At 37.0% G+C, this 12,945-nt stretch overlaps 1 protein-coding gene across 1 annotated transcript in view; it reads right to left on the reverse strand.

Moving 5' to 3' along the window:
* LOC139722353 (heterogeneous nuclear ribonucleoprotein K-like) overlaps positions 1–12,945 on the reverse strand; it is a 146,659-nt gene that overhangs the window by 105,232 nt on the left and 28,482 nt on the right. The window contains exon 2 of the mRNA XM_071633660.1: positions 6,659–6,701. The gene's annotated coding sequence lies outside the window, so the exon portion shown is untranslated. The remainder of the gene's footprint in view (positions 1–6,658; positions 6,702–12,945) is intronic.

A 12,945-nucleotide genomic window follows, 5' to 3' on the forward strand; every position in this document is an offset into this window, starting at 1 on the left:
CAGTTACTAGCCTTCCCCTTTAAGCCATTGAGGACAGAGTGATTTTGCTACGCATTTCCCATAGACACCTGCCCAGTATACTTGAGCAGTCTTCAACAGGTTGATCTGCAAGGTGATTTGTAGCTACTGTATGTGTTAAAGTAGACCTCCGGAAGAATTTCGGACTTTTATGTTTGAACAACTATAAATTAGCTATACTGAGTACAGAGTTTCAGAATTTATAGTAACTGGAATGAGGAATAATGTTTTCAAAATTTATAACAAATTGCAATGAACAAGGATGATGACATGGCAGCCGCATCATAGGAATGCATGAGTTGGGGTTCAAGGAACCACAATAAAAGAAGAAGGCATGCATAGATTCTACACAGGTGAACTTGTTAAGCAAGCGATATTGTAATGGAATTACACTGCTACATTTCTGAAATATGTGAGGCTCCTATGTCATCAACACTGTTCAGTGGAATTTGTTTAGGATTTCCAGATTATTGGTTTCTCTGCTCAGGGGCCACAATAAATTCCACAAGTCTATACAAGGAGCTGTTGATTTATGTACTACAAGATGTGAAATTACGAAAATCGTCTGGAATGCCCCTTTAATGTATAGATAGGAAGTATGTGACAGTGATCAAACCAAATTTCAAACTTGAAATTGAGTAATTTGAGTCATAGCCTAGTTATTCTAGGAAACGGAAAGATAGTGTAGTGACTACATAAAGTCTGCACTACATAAGTGTAACAAGGATAAGATAGATATAATACCTCCAGTCAGACATGACTTTGCATACTTTAATAAGAACTCTACTTTAAAGCACCTTAAAATCTACAAAAAGTAGATGTGAAAACTTAATTCCATACTTGTGAAATCAACAGTTGAGAGAAATTTTGATTGACAGCCATGATGCCAAGAATAAATGAGTGGGCAAACACCCCCTCAATGTTCAATCACAGCACGGGTACATCACATGTCTCACCTTCAAACAAGTTTTCGTGTCACTGAATACCCACTTCTTTGCTAACATCCAAACAGAAGGTAATATAATGATGAGCTGCTGTGACAGCTTGATACTAGCTTTGATTGATGTTACATCTTGGTATCAGCCCCTTGACTTCCTCTTTGAAAGGCCAGTCAGAAGGCTAATGGATACAGCGATGAAGCCATACACTCACCATTTGTAATGCAGGAACAGTTTACCTGGAGTGTCATACTTGGTTGATAAAAGAGGCGGACACTGAGTGAACATGAATTAGGTATGGGTGTAACTCTGGCTGGTAGATCTAACCAGTGGTGGTGAAAATGACTCAATGTAAGGACATTTCTCCCCCTTTTTTTTAAAGCAGTAAATCAAAGACTTTAAAAAAAAATTTTAATGAATGACAGTATTTCTCCAGAGACAGATATCATTACGTGTCTCACAGAGGAATGATATGAAGAAGGTTGGAAATGACAAGAAATAAAATAATTCTTGTAATTTCTAATACTAAGATAATGCAACATTAAAAAAAATCTTTTCTTTTTCATAACACAATGAATAGACATGTGAGATTGAACTCAAACACATTTTAGATGGACAGAAGCATCTGATAGATACAGTAAATTTTTAAAAGGAGTTGCATTTAAAGTGAGTGCAGAATGTCTTCAAATTGATAAGCAAGTCTAGCAGGATTGCTAGTGAGGTCATTCTAGTTCTGTATCCTTTGTTTGGTTTAACCTGTGCATATTCTTAACTGTTGAGCAACCATATGTTCCTCACATAGACAGGTAAACAACACCAAATAACTGCCGATAAAGATTTATATCAGTAATTTGGGATGACTTCTCTAGAAAGAGTTGACCTAGGATAGTGTCAGGTTCAAATGATGACACACATATTTACTTTTGGCAGCTTGTTCACATCCTGAAATAACTGCCATGTTTTCAACAACTTAGAAATGTATTATGGGAAGATAAACATGCAAACTATGCACAGTTTTGGAACAACTGTGATTTAGATGAAAACTCCTAATTTGAGATGGTAGAAAAGAGGTTTTAATGAACTCTCGCATTATTTGTATTATTTGTGTGTATCATTTATGTGTCAAAAGGGGTCTGATGAATGTCTCATAAAGGTACTTTGAAGAGTTGGATTACAAAAACACAGACAATGTAAATATCCTATCACTACCTTCACATCTTACCCTGACAGTCTCATGCATGGACTACAATGCTAGAAAATATCTTAAAGACAGTGAAAACTGTACTGGCAGCAATGAATCAAAGTGGCAGAGAATGACTTCAAACAGCCTCTGGACTGAGAGATAAGTGAGAGATTTCTACAAAACAGCTGGTAAGAGACAGAGAGGATAGACAGGAGAGTGGCCATGCTAGAGACAGCTCACAGCTCACACATGAATAGAGTCAGACATCTGTACAGGTGTTCACTGTTTTATGTCTCATACACTCTATCTTACCATGTGTCTCACTGAACTGCAGTAGGCTACTAGCTGATGGACAAGATTTATCACTGGTTGCACAATAACCCAGTTTAGAAGGATAAGATAACATAATTCTAAAAGTGAGCTGCACATTTGTGGCACTATATTTGCCATAGCAGGAGTGTACTAATGGTCACATCAGCTCTGATAACTCAGAAATTAAATGCCTCTATCTGGAAACAAAGCTGCAACTTACACAATAATACTAGTACAATAAATTGTGAGGAGCATGCCTTAGAGAAGACAGGAATAGGAGGGGGATGGGAAAAACATGCAACACGCTTCAATTCTTATGCACACACATACACGCATGTACATATACATAGGAACTGAAACATGTCTTCAAATCGCAATCCCTAAAAATGAGATTGCTATTGGAATGACCAATCCATGTTGTTTTTGTACAGTAATCTACTCTGTCAATTCTAAGACTATTTTACATGAAGACACAACGTTACTTCAAAGGATTTGATTGGGACAGTATATCATCCTTATATCACAAAAGTACATTGTATGCCAGATAACATGGACATGGATTATAAAACTAATAAAAAAACCAAATACCTCTGCTGATGCTTTAATTGCTAGAGGCAAATAACAACAACTCATGTTTAGGCAAATTGTAAAACCATTTGAGAACAAAAGAAGCACAAAAGAAAAGAAAAATACTTATCTACTTTTAATGTGAATCTTGCTTGTTTAGTAAAGATGTAGTAATGAAACAAATCCAATCTTAACTGACACTAACAATCCTGCCCACCTTATGGTTATGTCCAAGCCACTTGCAGCCAGTTTTTTTTTTTTTTTTTTTTTTTTTTTTTGGGGGGGGGGGGTATGATGAAGGCATAGCTAGGAGAGGGCAGGACACAATATTGCTGCATGTATTATTCATTTCTCCATCCCCCAAATCCCTCCTAGGCCTTTCCATTTCCTCATCAAATTCTGGTAGCCCCCTGCTTCCACATACACATACATCTTGCTATGCATTCAGGAATAAGAAAACTGTCAAAAAACTGGAATATTAAATGAATTCCTAGGAAAGAGCTGTGTGATGTAGAAACTCTTCCTCCACAGGCGTAATCTCCTCGCTGGAATTCTTTACTCTTTATTCAGACTTTGAACATCTAAGACTGCAAGAAATGGCCATAAATTTAAACCTTTTACCAATATCACAAAACACAAAGAAATCAAAGGAAACTGAAATGGATGCATTATATCAAAACCCATCTTAAAGACTTAAGTCAACAACACTTCCACTAGTGACTGCATCATTATGGGATCATAGGAAAGAGAAAGCCAGTAGTTTTGTCTTTAGTGCACTGTCCAAAAGTATCTATTCCTTACAAAGGTTGCTTTATTCTAGACAGTATGCATGAAAAGCAGTTTTGGATAAAATTACCGTGAGAGCTTTATTACAATAACAATCTAATTTCATGTGCATATAAATATCCAATGAAATGCATGACATGGACAATATGCAGTTGGAATATCACCTACATCTAAAATGCGGTGGCTTACCCCTCATGACACAGGTCATATAACACACTAATTTATGAAATGGTAAACATGAAACATGACATGCTTTAGAAAGGAGTTAGAGGGTAAGATGCACGCAATGTTTGTTTGGCATGCCTCTTGCATGCACTCCTGTAATCATTACGAGCATTTTATATCAGCTTCGTGTCCTGCCTCAAGAATGAGACAGTCTTTATGGTGCAGCCATATGAAGTCAATGCCACAACAACATCTACAGAGCGTGGCTTACACAGAGAAACTATTTCTCACGAACAAGCCATCAAATGGCAGAGAGAACCCTCATAAAAGAGGAGAAATACTACAAAGTCTGATGTGACATGAACTAGGCGACTGAAGCTAGGTGGGAGAAGTCTGGAAGTCCTCTCCCTATGATGGGATTTCTTACACGCCCCCCTCTCATAATCATTAGCATGATCATAAATCCTGATGAAGGGTTGTAGAATTGCTTCTCTTGTCACACAGGTGGGGAGGGGTGAGATGGGTGGGCAGGAAGGGAAGAAGGGAAGGGCTCATAATGACAACAAGCCACCCAGAAGTGAGGGCCTGGGGTATACAGTTACTCTACTGACAAGAGGGTGTAGGTGATGCAGCCACCATGCCTTGATCACATAGAACCCATCAAAATGTAAAGAAATCACCCAATTAGGGTGAAGTGGACATCAAAGATGTGAAGAACCCTGTAAGCTTGACTTTATGGATACTTGACTTGGCCACTAGGAGCTATTTGCAGCTCTCTCACAGGTTGCAGGCGGATGAACTTTCACACCAATCTGTCAACATGGGGCCCTGGGTCATCCTAAATAGGATGAGCACTGCTTACAGTACACTGCAGCATTTCACGAATCAAATCACCCTTTGTCCATCAACATGAAATCGTACATATCCATATTTAGAGTTCTTCTTCTCCTTTTTTTTTTTTTTTTGTAAAGCGAAGAAACCACAATATTGTAAGGCTTCAATTCCTTGTCTCTTTTTCTGTTCTCTCACTCTACCTGAGAGAAACCATGAAGAATTCTCTATTGATATCAACTCTAGACACCTTGCAGCTATACTTTACCAAGCATAAAATGGGCATGGTAGCCCCTTTGGTCTCATACATATACTGCAGCATACGCTGATAAGAAACTCATAAGCTTTTTTTACAGTCATAGAAAGATGTCTTAAGTATTCAAGGACAATGGCTCTAGAAACCATTCTAACATAGTGTATCTCATCAAAGCAAAAATGGAGGGCTGTTGTTACATTCTCTACCTAAATCATATAAATCTATGCTGGTTACCACTATTTCATGACTTGAGAAGGCAAGGCAACAGGAATTAAGAGACAATTGATAAATTGCATAAGCAATGCAGAGAACTGCTCATGAGCAGTTTCTTGTATCCACTTTATTCCAAGAAGCCAAGATTGTCTACTATAGGATTAGATGCATTAGCATTTGTCTCAGAGAACTAATCCTCCATGGACAAAGTGTACAACTTACACAATTTTCACAATGCCGATAAATATGTAAAAAGGTAAATTCAGCACATCTAAAAGAAGAGAGTATTGTTTGCCTGCAGTGAAGTAACCTTGAGGTAAGAGTGTACTGTAGAACAGTGATTCCAAGCTATGCATCTTTAAACTATGGCCATTTACTTCACACAAGCAAACACAAAACCACTGAGGGAACTCTGTACTTTCAGATCTTGTGTGAAGCAATATAAATCAAGGTATACACAAGCCTCTTTTAACATAAATTTAAATGTTTAAGCTTCTACCAACCTTTAATTGTAGTGGGAGGTTGGTTAAAGGAAGTTAAAGGTTGGTAGAAGCTTAAACATTTAAATTTATTGTCATCCGCAGCCGATGAAAGTTTTTAGTATCACTCTTTTAACATGTCTGATATCATCAAAACTCTCTATGTTTAGCTAACATCCCAGTAGTACTGTGAGTTAATAACTACAACACATTGTAGGTTAAGAACAGATATTTATAAAATCTTCAAAAACAACTTTTGTTTCAATTCCCTGTCAAGCAACAATTGATGTAGTGTATTTGTCACAAAGATCTAGGAAAGAACAAGGAACTAAATTATGATGAACTCCAAAGTACAACTCTCTAGCAACTTCTATCCAGCCTGTTGGCATGACATCATAGTGAATGAAAAGCTGGTATCCCAATTTGTAAACATCTCCTAAATTTCTTAGTTTTTCTCCAGTGATATTCCAGTCAGAACGCCTGACACATTTTGGCCGAATAAAGCGATTACATTTTCATCATGAGAGATTCAAAGAAAATTCCAAACAACTTCATATCAGAACGTGATAGCACTTCTATACTTAAGTTTCTTTAACTCAACCCTGCATACACTTTAAAATACTTGTTTCATGCCAAATGTATACCATATCTATTTATATTTCCGCGTATTTTACTTACAAAAATGATATTCAGAAGAAAACTAGCAAAGAGGATTAAGCAACTTCCCCCACTGCTCACAGTTTCTTTGCCATCTGTCAAATGCGCTTATAAGTCAAACTGTGTACACTGCCTGCTTCCTGCCCTATCTCACGCCACACACATTAGTCAGTGTCTATTCAAATTAAACAATGGCCTAGAGTGGTCTATAGAGGGCCACCTATTGTACCAGTGGCGGTGAGTCAGCACTTACCTTGCATTATCCAAAGTCTCTGGAGACGTTTTCTCTCTCGTGTCTGTAGGGACAAAATATGGGAAAGAGAGGGAGAGGGAAAGAAAAGGAGAGATGTATAAAAATTGTCTTGTTTCATTTTCTTAGACTGCATGGATACAGACGCTTGAGAATTTTGCTGGATTTATCACGAACAAAACATAAATGCAAACAGTAAAGTGCACACTCCAAGTTCATTTCTCTTTGTGTCACATCCAAATACAATCCAACCCACCCCGACCCAAAAAAAAAAATTTAAAAAAATTAAAATGGGACAGTCGTAAACCTGATGGACAGCTATGCTTTCTGCAAAACTCATTTTCTAGGAATTATAATCTTGGTGATAATTTTATGTTAAAATGAATTACACTAAGAAAACATTGATGAGAGACTCGTGTGGTGCGACAAAGATTGATGATAGGTGTAGTTAAGCAAATGACTCTGAGTGTTTTGAAACTGCAACACTATGGCATCATACACATTGTACATGTCTGTCTAAACAATAGGATGAAAACCTACTGAGACATTATACAGGTTGCCTAACATACATCTGTACAACAGGGGAATGTTTTATCATTTGCTGTGATGCAGAAATTTGATGCTGTAAACTAACAATCATTTGTCAAGTAATCATCTTGATATTAGTAGTCAGTGGTATGTAATGTACTGGTCAAAGGTAGTGTCACTGGCATGTCTTACTGTTGAATGGTAATCACAGACTTCTGAGGCACACTACACATGTCATATAGACTTGCATAAGAGATATGTCTGGGAAGTTCCTTGGTTTCCAGGTCATCAGTGGACAAGTCAATTCTTTTTCTCTACTTTATGGCTCATATTCTAACATTTCACACATTAATGTTCAGGCTTTGCAACAAGATATCTTTGTGACCAACATCAACATGATTATCTATGATTATGCACTTCTGCATCATTAGAGAAATAACAAAATGAAGCAGGTTTGGGGTCGGTTCAAGGACTAAAAGAGCCACTTTGAACAAAACTACATCTTTTTCTTTCTTTTATAATAGCTTGAGAACACTCTGTATTCTTTCATGATATCATCTCTGTGTAAAACCAAGAATTCATGAGATGGATTTAGATATATCTCCATCATACTCTTTTGAAGCACATCTGTCACCCTATGCAAAGACATGTGGCATTGAGAGCCTCTTCACACTAAGTTTGATTGGAAGACAAGCAACAGAGTCTGGCTTATACTCATCCATAGACCGTGCCTACTTTGCATGACATGGTTATTAGCATAAAAAGGTAATCATCTTAATGGCAGTTTCATCCTCAGAACAAGCTGCATCCACCATCCTTTGAAGGCCATAACTGCTACAATAAATCTATGTTGCAAATCACACTTCCAGGACTGTGAATCTCACAGTATTCCTGATCTCATAGTACTCCTGGAGGAAAACAAGGTCACATGTGGATTCAACATGGATAAAAAGTATGTTGCCCACGCAGAATAATGACAGTAAGAAAGAGATGAAAGAGAAAAAAGGCAAAAAAATGGATAAGATGACTACACTGTAAGGACTGCATTTTGTGCTGAGATGCTATTGTATGCACATAATACAATAGTTTTCAAATCATGAAAAGACAAAATGATTATTTTCTACAGAATGAAAACTACAATATATCCCATGCTTCTTAACATACAGGGTGCATCCGTGCAATAAACTTTCATGTGATACTCAAAATTTGTATGCCGACTTTATGTTGCATGCATGCAACAAAGATTCTGTGTCTAGATTATTAATTCTCCATCCGCTAATGTGGAAAGAGGGTGCATTAAGGAAAGAGGGTGCATTAAGGAAATGGCCAGGTTACAAAAATTACAAAAGACTCACACCTGAAACAAATTCAGAAAAAAAAATCACACAAATATACACTTTTTTAATATATTTGTTGGATTTCAGATAAATCACTCTCGCTTTCTCTGCCAATATAATGAATTTCAAATTTTGGCATAATTTGGTCAGCAATGGAATATCTCTCACTTCTATGCGTACATCACAAATATTAGGTAGAGTAAGGATTGTAATAAACTTGTGGTGAAAGTGTTAACATGATGCATTTCCTCTCAGCAAACAGAAATTACAGCAATTTTTCACAATAGTGACACTGAAATGAAACAGTAAATGATTTTGTAAATCATTTGTCAGTATCATCCTCAAAGTGGTTTCAGTTTATTAGGATTTTATAATCGACAAGTTCTGACATTGGCCACTATTTATGTATAAGACCATTCTTTTCTCACATTACATACACATGTACACCAGTGACTCCCTTCTGAAAATAATGTGACCAAGAGACATATAATTATATCATGGATACAGTGTGTGTGTTGAATGTGAAAAATGTTAGTGATGAATTACCCAGAGCAAGTAATCTCTGGGGAGCCTTGTATGACACCCAGCCATTAGGTGCCATGCCAGTCAGACAGACAACATTCACACTCATTCTGGGAATAAGCTGCCTCTGAGGATGGGACACTAGGTTATCCAAACAAACAGTGAGAGAGTGAGGCAGGAGCTGACACACAGTGAGAATGACCCGTCATAGATCAAAGGAAAAGAGCTCCTGGGCACACTGCACCAAACTTCTCAACTCATCAACCATCTCCTGACACCACAGTAGACAGAGATGATCCACATGCAATGAAAACATGTTCCCACAAACACACTTTACAGATTGGTGTTTTGAGGAAATGGCAAAATGAGGAGTGACATGTATCTAGCGGACAAATCTCGATCTTGTTCCCAATATTTGGACGTCATCCATGTACTTAACGTAATGGTCATTACAATGAAACTAATAAATGGAGCATCTGTTTACCTTGCTTGCTGTCAGCCATCACAAAACTGACTTGCAATATCTCGCTCTCTTTTTTTTTCACTATCGTAATAAGCCATCTGTTTTAAGATTTTGCACAAATGGACTATTTCTGGGTCAGGAATACCTAGTTTAACCACACTTTGCTATAATCTATACATGATCATCACAGGAAAAAAAGTTATTCGGTCATCAAAAGCATAGCATGATATGAAGATAATGCACCAAAGTATTTGCAGTATATCCTTCCACAAAATTTCACAGATTCAAAATGCGGCTAAGTATGAAAGTCTCTTCATAAAGTAAGATCAAAGGTCAAGGATGATGACATGACATTTGCAGTAATACTCTATGCTTACTCTATCACAAGAGAAGAAAAAAGCAAGTACAGCTGTAGCATCCAGACCAGAGATAAATAGTCCCTCCTGCAACCTACAGAAATTACCAGATCATCTGAACTTTGACATGCTCACCCTCCTCCCAAAAAACACAAAACACATTGATTAGGCCCCCCCCAAAAAATTGTTGCATTGGCGTAACCCGCCCGACCCTAAAAATTCCGCCGACCCCATGTTTTTTTATCATTTTTTTTTGCTATCGATATCAAATATCTTGTTGATTGCGATCGCGATCGCACAAACCCGGAAGTGGAAATGGCTCTGGGGATATCGGATGTACGAGGGAGAGATCTAGCGCCTCGCATAAGCCTTCCTTGATCAGTACGTCATCTGTTTCCAACACGGACACGTACTCTAACAAGATTTATTCAGTGTATACGTAGCATTCAGACTGCGATGTATTGTGCACAGTTTTGCCATAGGTTTCTTGTGTGGAAAACTTACACGAATCTGTATATGTGGGACTGTAATAGAGATCGCCGTGTGCGATGAAAAGATCGTACATATGGGTCAATTTGCATCTATCTTATCTAAGTCAAAATAGTAAAATATGAAGTGAAAACATTCAGGATAGGGATTTCAACATCTTTGAATTCTGTGAAGGGGTATAATTCCAGTAATATCGGCCTCATAAATGATTTGTAGAATAGATGAACACAGTACATTCGGTGCAGCAGTTGTAACTGTTTACTGAGCTGAGCACGAGTTTTAGACGTAAAATGCAGGTAGCCAAAAAAAAAAAAAAAAAATAAAAAATCCGCCCGACCGACCCTATTTGAAAATCTCATGTTACGCCAATGCAACAATTTTTTTTTTTTGGCCTTAGATAATTGCCCCCTCTCCCTCAGAAAATACTTTATGCTTACTCTATCACAAGAGAAGAAAATGTACAAAACAAAATTTTTTATACTCTGAAATATGCAACAAAATAAAATGTAATCTCTCAAAAAGGAGGGTGTTATCTCTTTGAATATCAACCTAATGGTTAATGTCCCCTCAATGAAAGGTGGTTAAACTGAATTGCTTCTAATTTCATTTTTATATTCACATGGTGTATCATATGCCTTCTTATCTTAATTTTAACAGTGTGGAATATTGTGCTCATTTGAGCTTGACATGAAACTAGCACAAAAATAAAAGCATGCACATTTGTTGTTGTTACACAAAATGTATGTAATAATATTCTATATTTTGATTCCACTGAGTCAAAAACATGCAGAATTCATCTTACCTGGTCAAGCCTGAAAGAAAAACTCACATGAAAATTTCCACTTTACAGTAGTATGGAGTAATGTACAGTTTTACATGGTGCAGATATATAAACTAGCCTTGCACATGCAACATGTGTGCCTTCTATAATTTAGCTTAACATATTATGTTTAGCTGAATTAGATTAAAGTCTACTTGCTACTTTGATTTTATTTTCAACACTTGCCATTTTATCAGTTAAGGAAAGACTGTACGAGATCTGACCTCAACAAAAGAAGTAGAAGAAAAAAAAAAAGTAAGTCAGTACTTATCGAAAGTTGGAAACATTATAGTGGGGTAGAAGTTGTCACAAATCATCCTATCATTGTGACCATTAAATGGTTTTAGGATCAATCTGTTAACCAGTCACACTAACCGATACACTTTTAGTTTCCCACATCACAATCAGATTCTTACAAATATGTTGTACCAAGATGGCAAGCTTAAGCTATGCATGTACACACAGTAATATGCAGGGAAATATCAAGTATCTAAACACACTCTGCTGCTGGTTGTTCTCCATCTAGCTGAACACACCTCCTGACCCTAGCCTGTAAAATAAAGCAGAAGCGGAGATGTAGCTGGACATAGAAATGCAGTATTTATATGTGCCACCTGAATTTTGGAATGGTTTGAATAATTCATGAAGCCCCCCATTCCCCCCCCCCCCCTCCCCCCTTTCCGGCGTCTTGTTTCTTAAGCAGGCCATGTAAGTCTGTGAGCCATTGTATTAATCTGGGGACTCCGATGATGGATCACTCCTTCTAACGGATGCAGATGCATCCAAAATCTGAACAAGAACTAGGGGGATTTCCATGGGAAGAAATACAACTTAAGAACACAAAATCATAATGACATGTACACTGAACAAGTCTGCTTTCTGGTTTGAGTAAACTTACTCTTTAGAAACACATGGGTCTGTCTTGAAAGAAACTGAAATTATATGTAAATTGCTATATGTTTGGATAAGGCAAATGTTTATTGAAGACTCAATGCATTTGGTATTCGTAGTTTGTTTCTGCATCAAAAAGCATGCTTGGAATTCATTTAAACCCGGGCATATTTGGAATAAATTTCAACCATGGTAGAAGTGCACAAGTATCTTTCTGACTTTACTTTGAAGTATCCTGCTAAAAACCTCTTCTATAAGATAACATTTTGTGGGAGTAACAATTCAGCTATTACAATATCTTTGAATGTACAATGAAACATTTAAAAACTAATGGAAACACAAAATAAATCAGTGTTTTGCTATTACATCAGTGGCATACATCATATCTCAAAAACAACAACAACAACCTATCATCTCATTGTGGACTGTGATGTATAAGAAACTATGTCATCACGAATACAATTTGATTGCATGTGTAAAAAGATCATGCTTAACAAAGGGTAACCATTGTGACACAGAATATTTATGTCTGAAACAGGGTCAATTAAAATCCTGTAGAAAGGTAAACCTTTCTGTTTCAAAAACTTGTGATGAATTGTATCAATGCACATTTTGGAGATTCAACGAATATCTGTATTAAAGTGATTGGGCAGACCTGGTCGCATGAAGGTGGAATAATTGTTGTTACAATGTTTTCCAAAAGGCAGAAAATTTAATGCTTATTATATTGTGACACATAATGAAATAATAAGTTTTGTATTCCAAGTTTGTATTCCAAGAATACCTTGACTACTCCTCATGATGAAATGCTGAGTAGATAATGACTTTAGTTGTTGAAACAAACAAAATGTTTTTGTCTCAGGGTTTGAAAGGCTACTGTACTT

This window comes from Diadema antillarum, unplaced genomic scaffold (genome assembly GCF_040938485.1).
Source record: "Diadema antillarum isolate AM-2024a unplaced genomic scaffold, OU_Dant_1.0 scf00000163, whole genome shotgun sequence".
NCBI classification, from domain to species: domain Eukaryota; kingdom Metazoa; phylum Echinodermata; class Echinoidea; order Diadematoida; family Diadematidae; genus Diadema; species Diadema antillarum.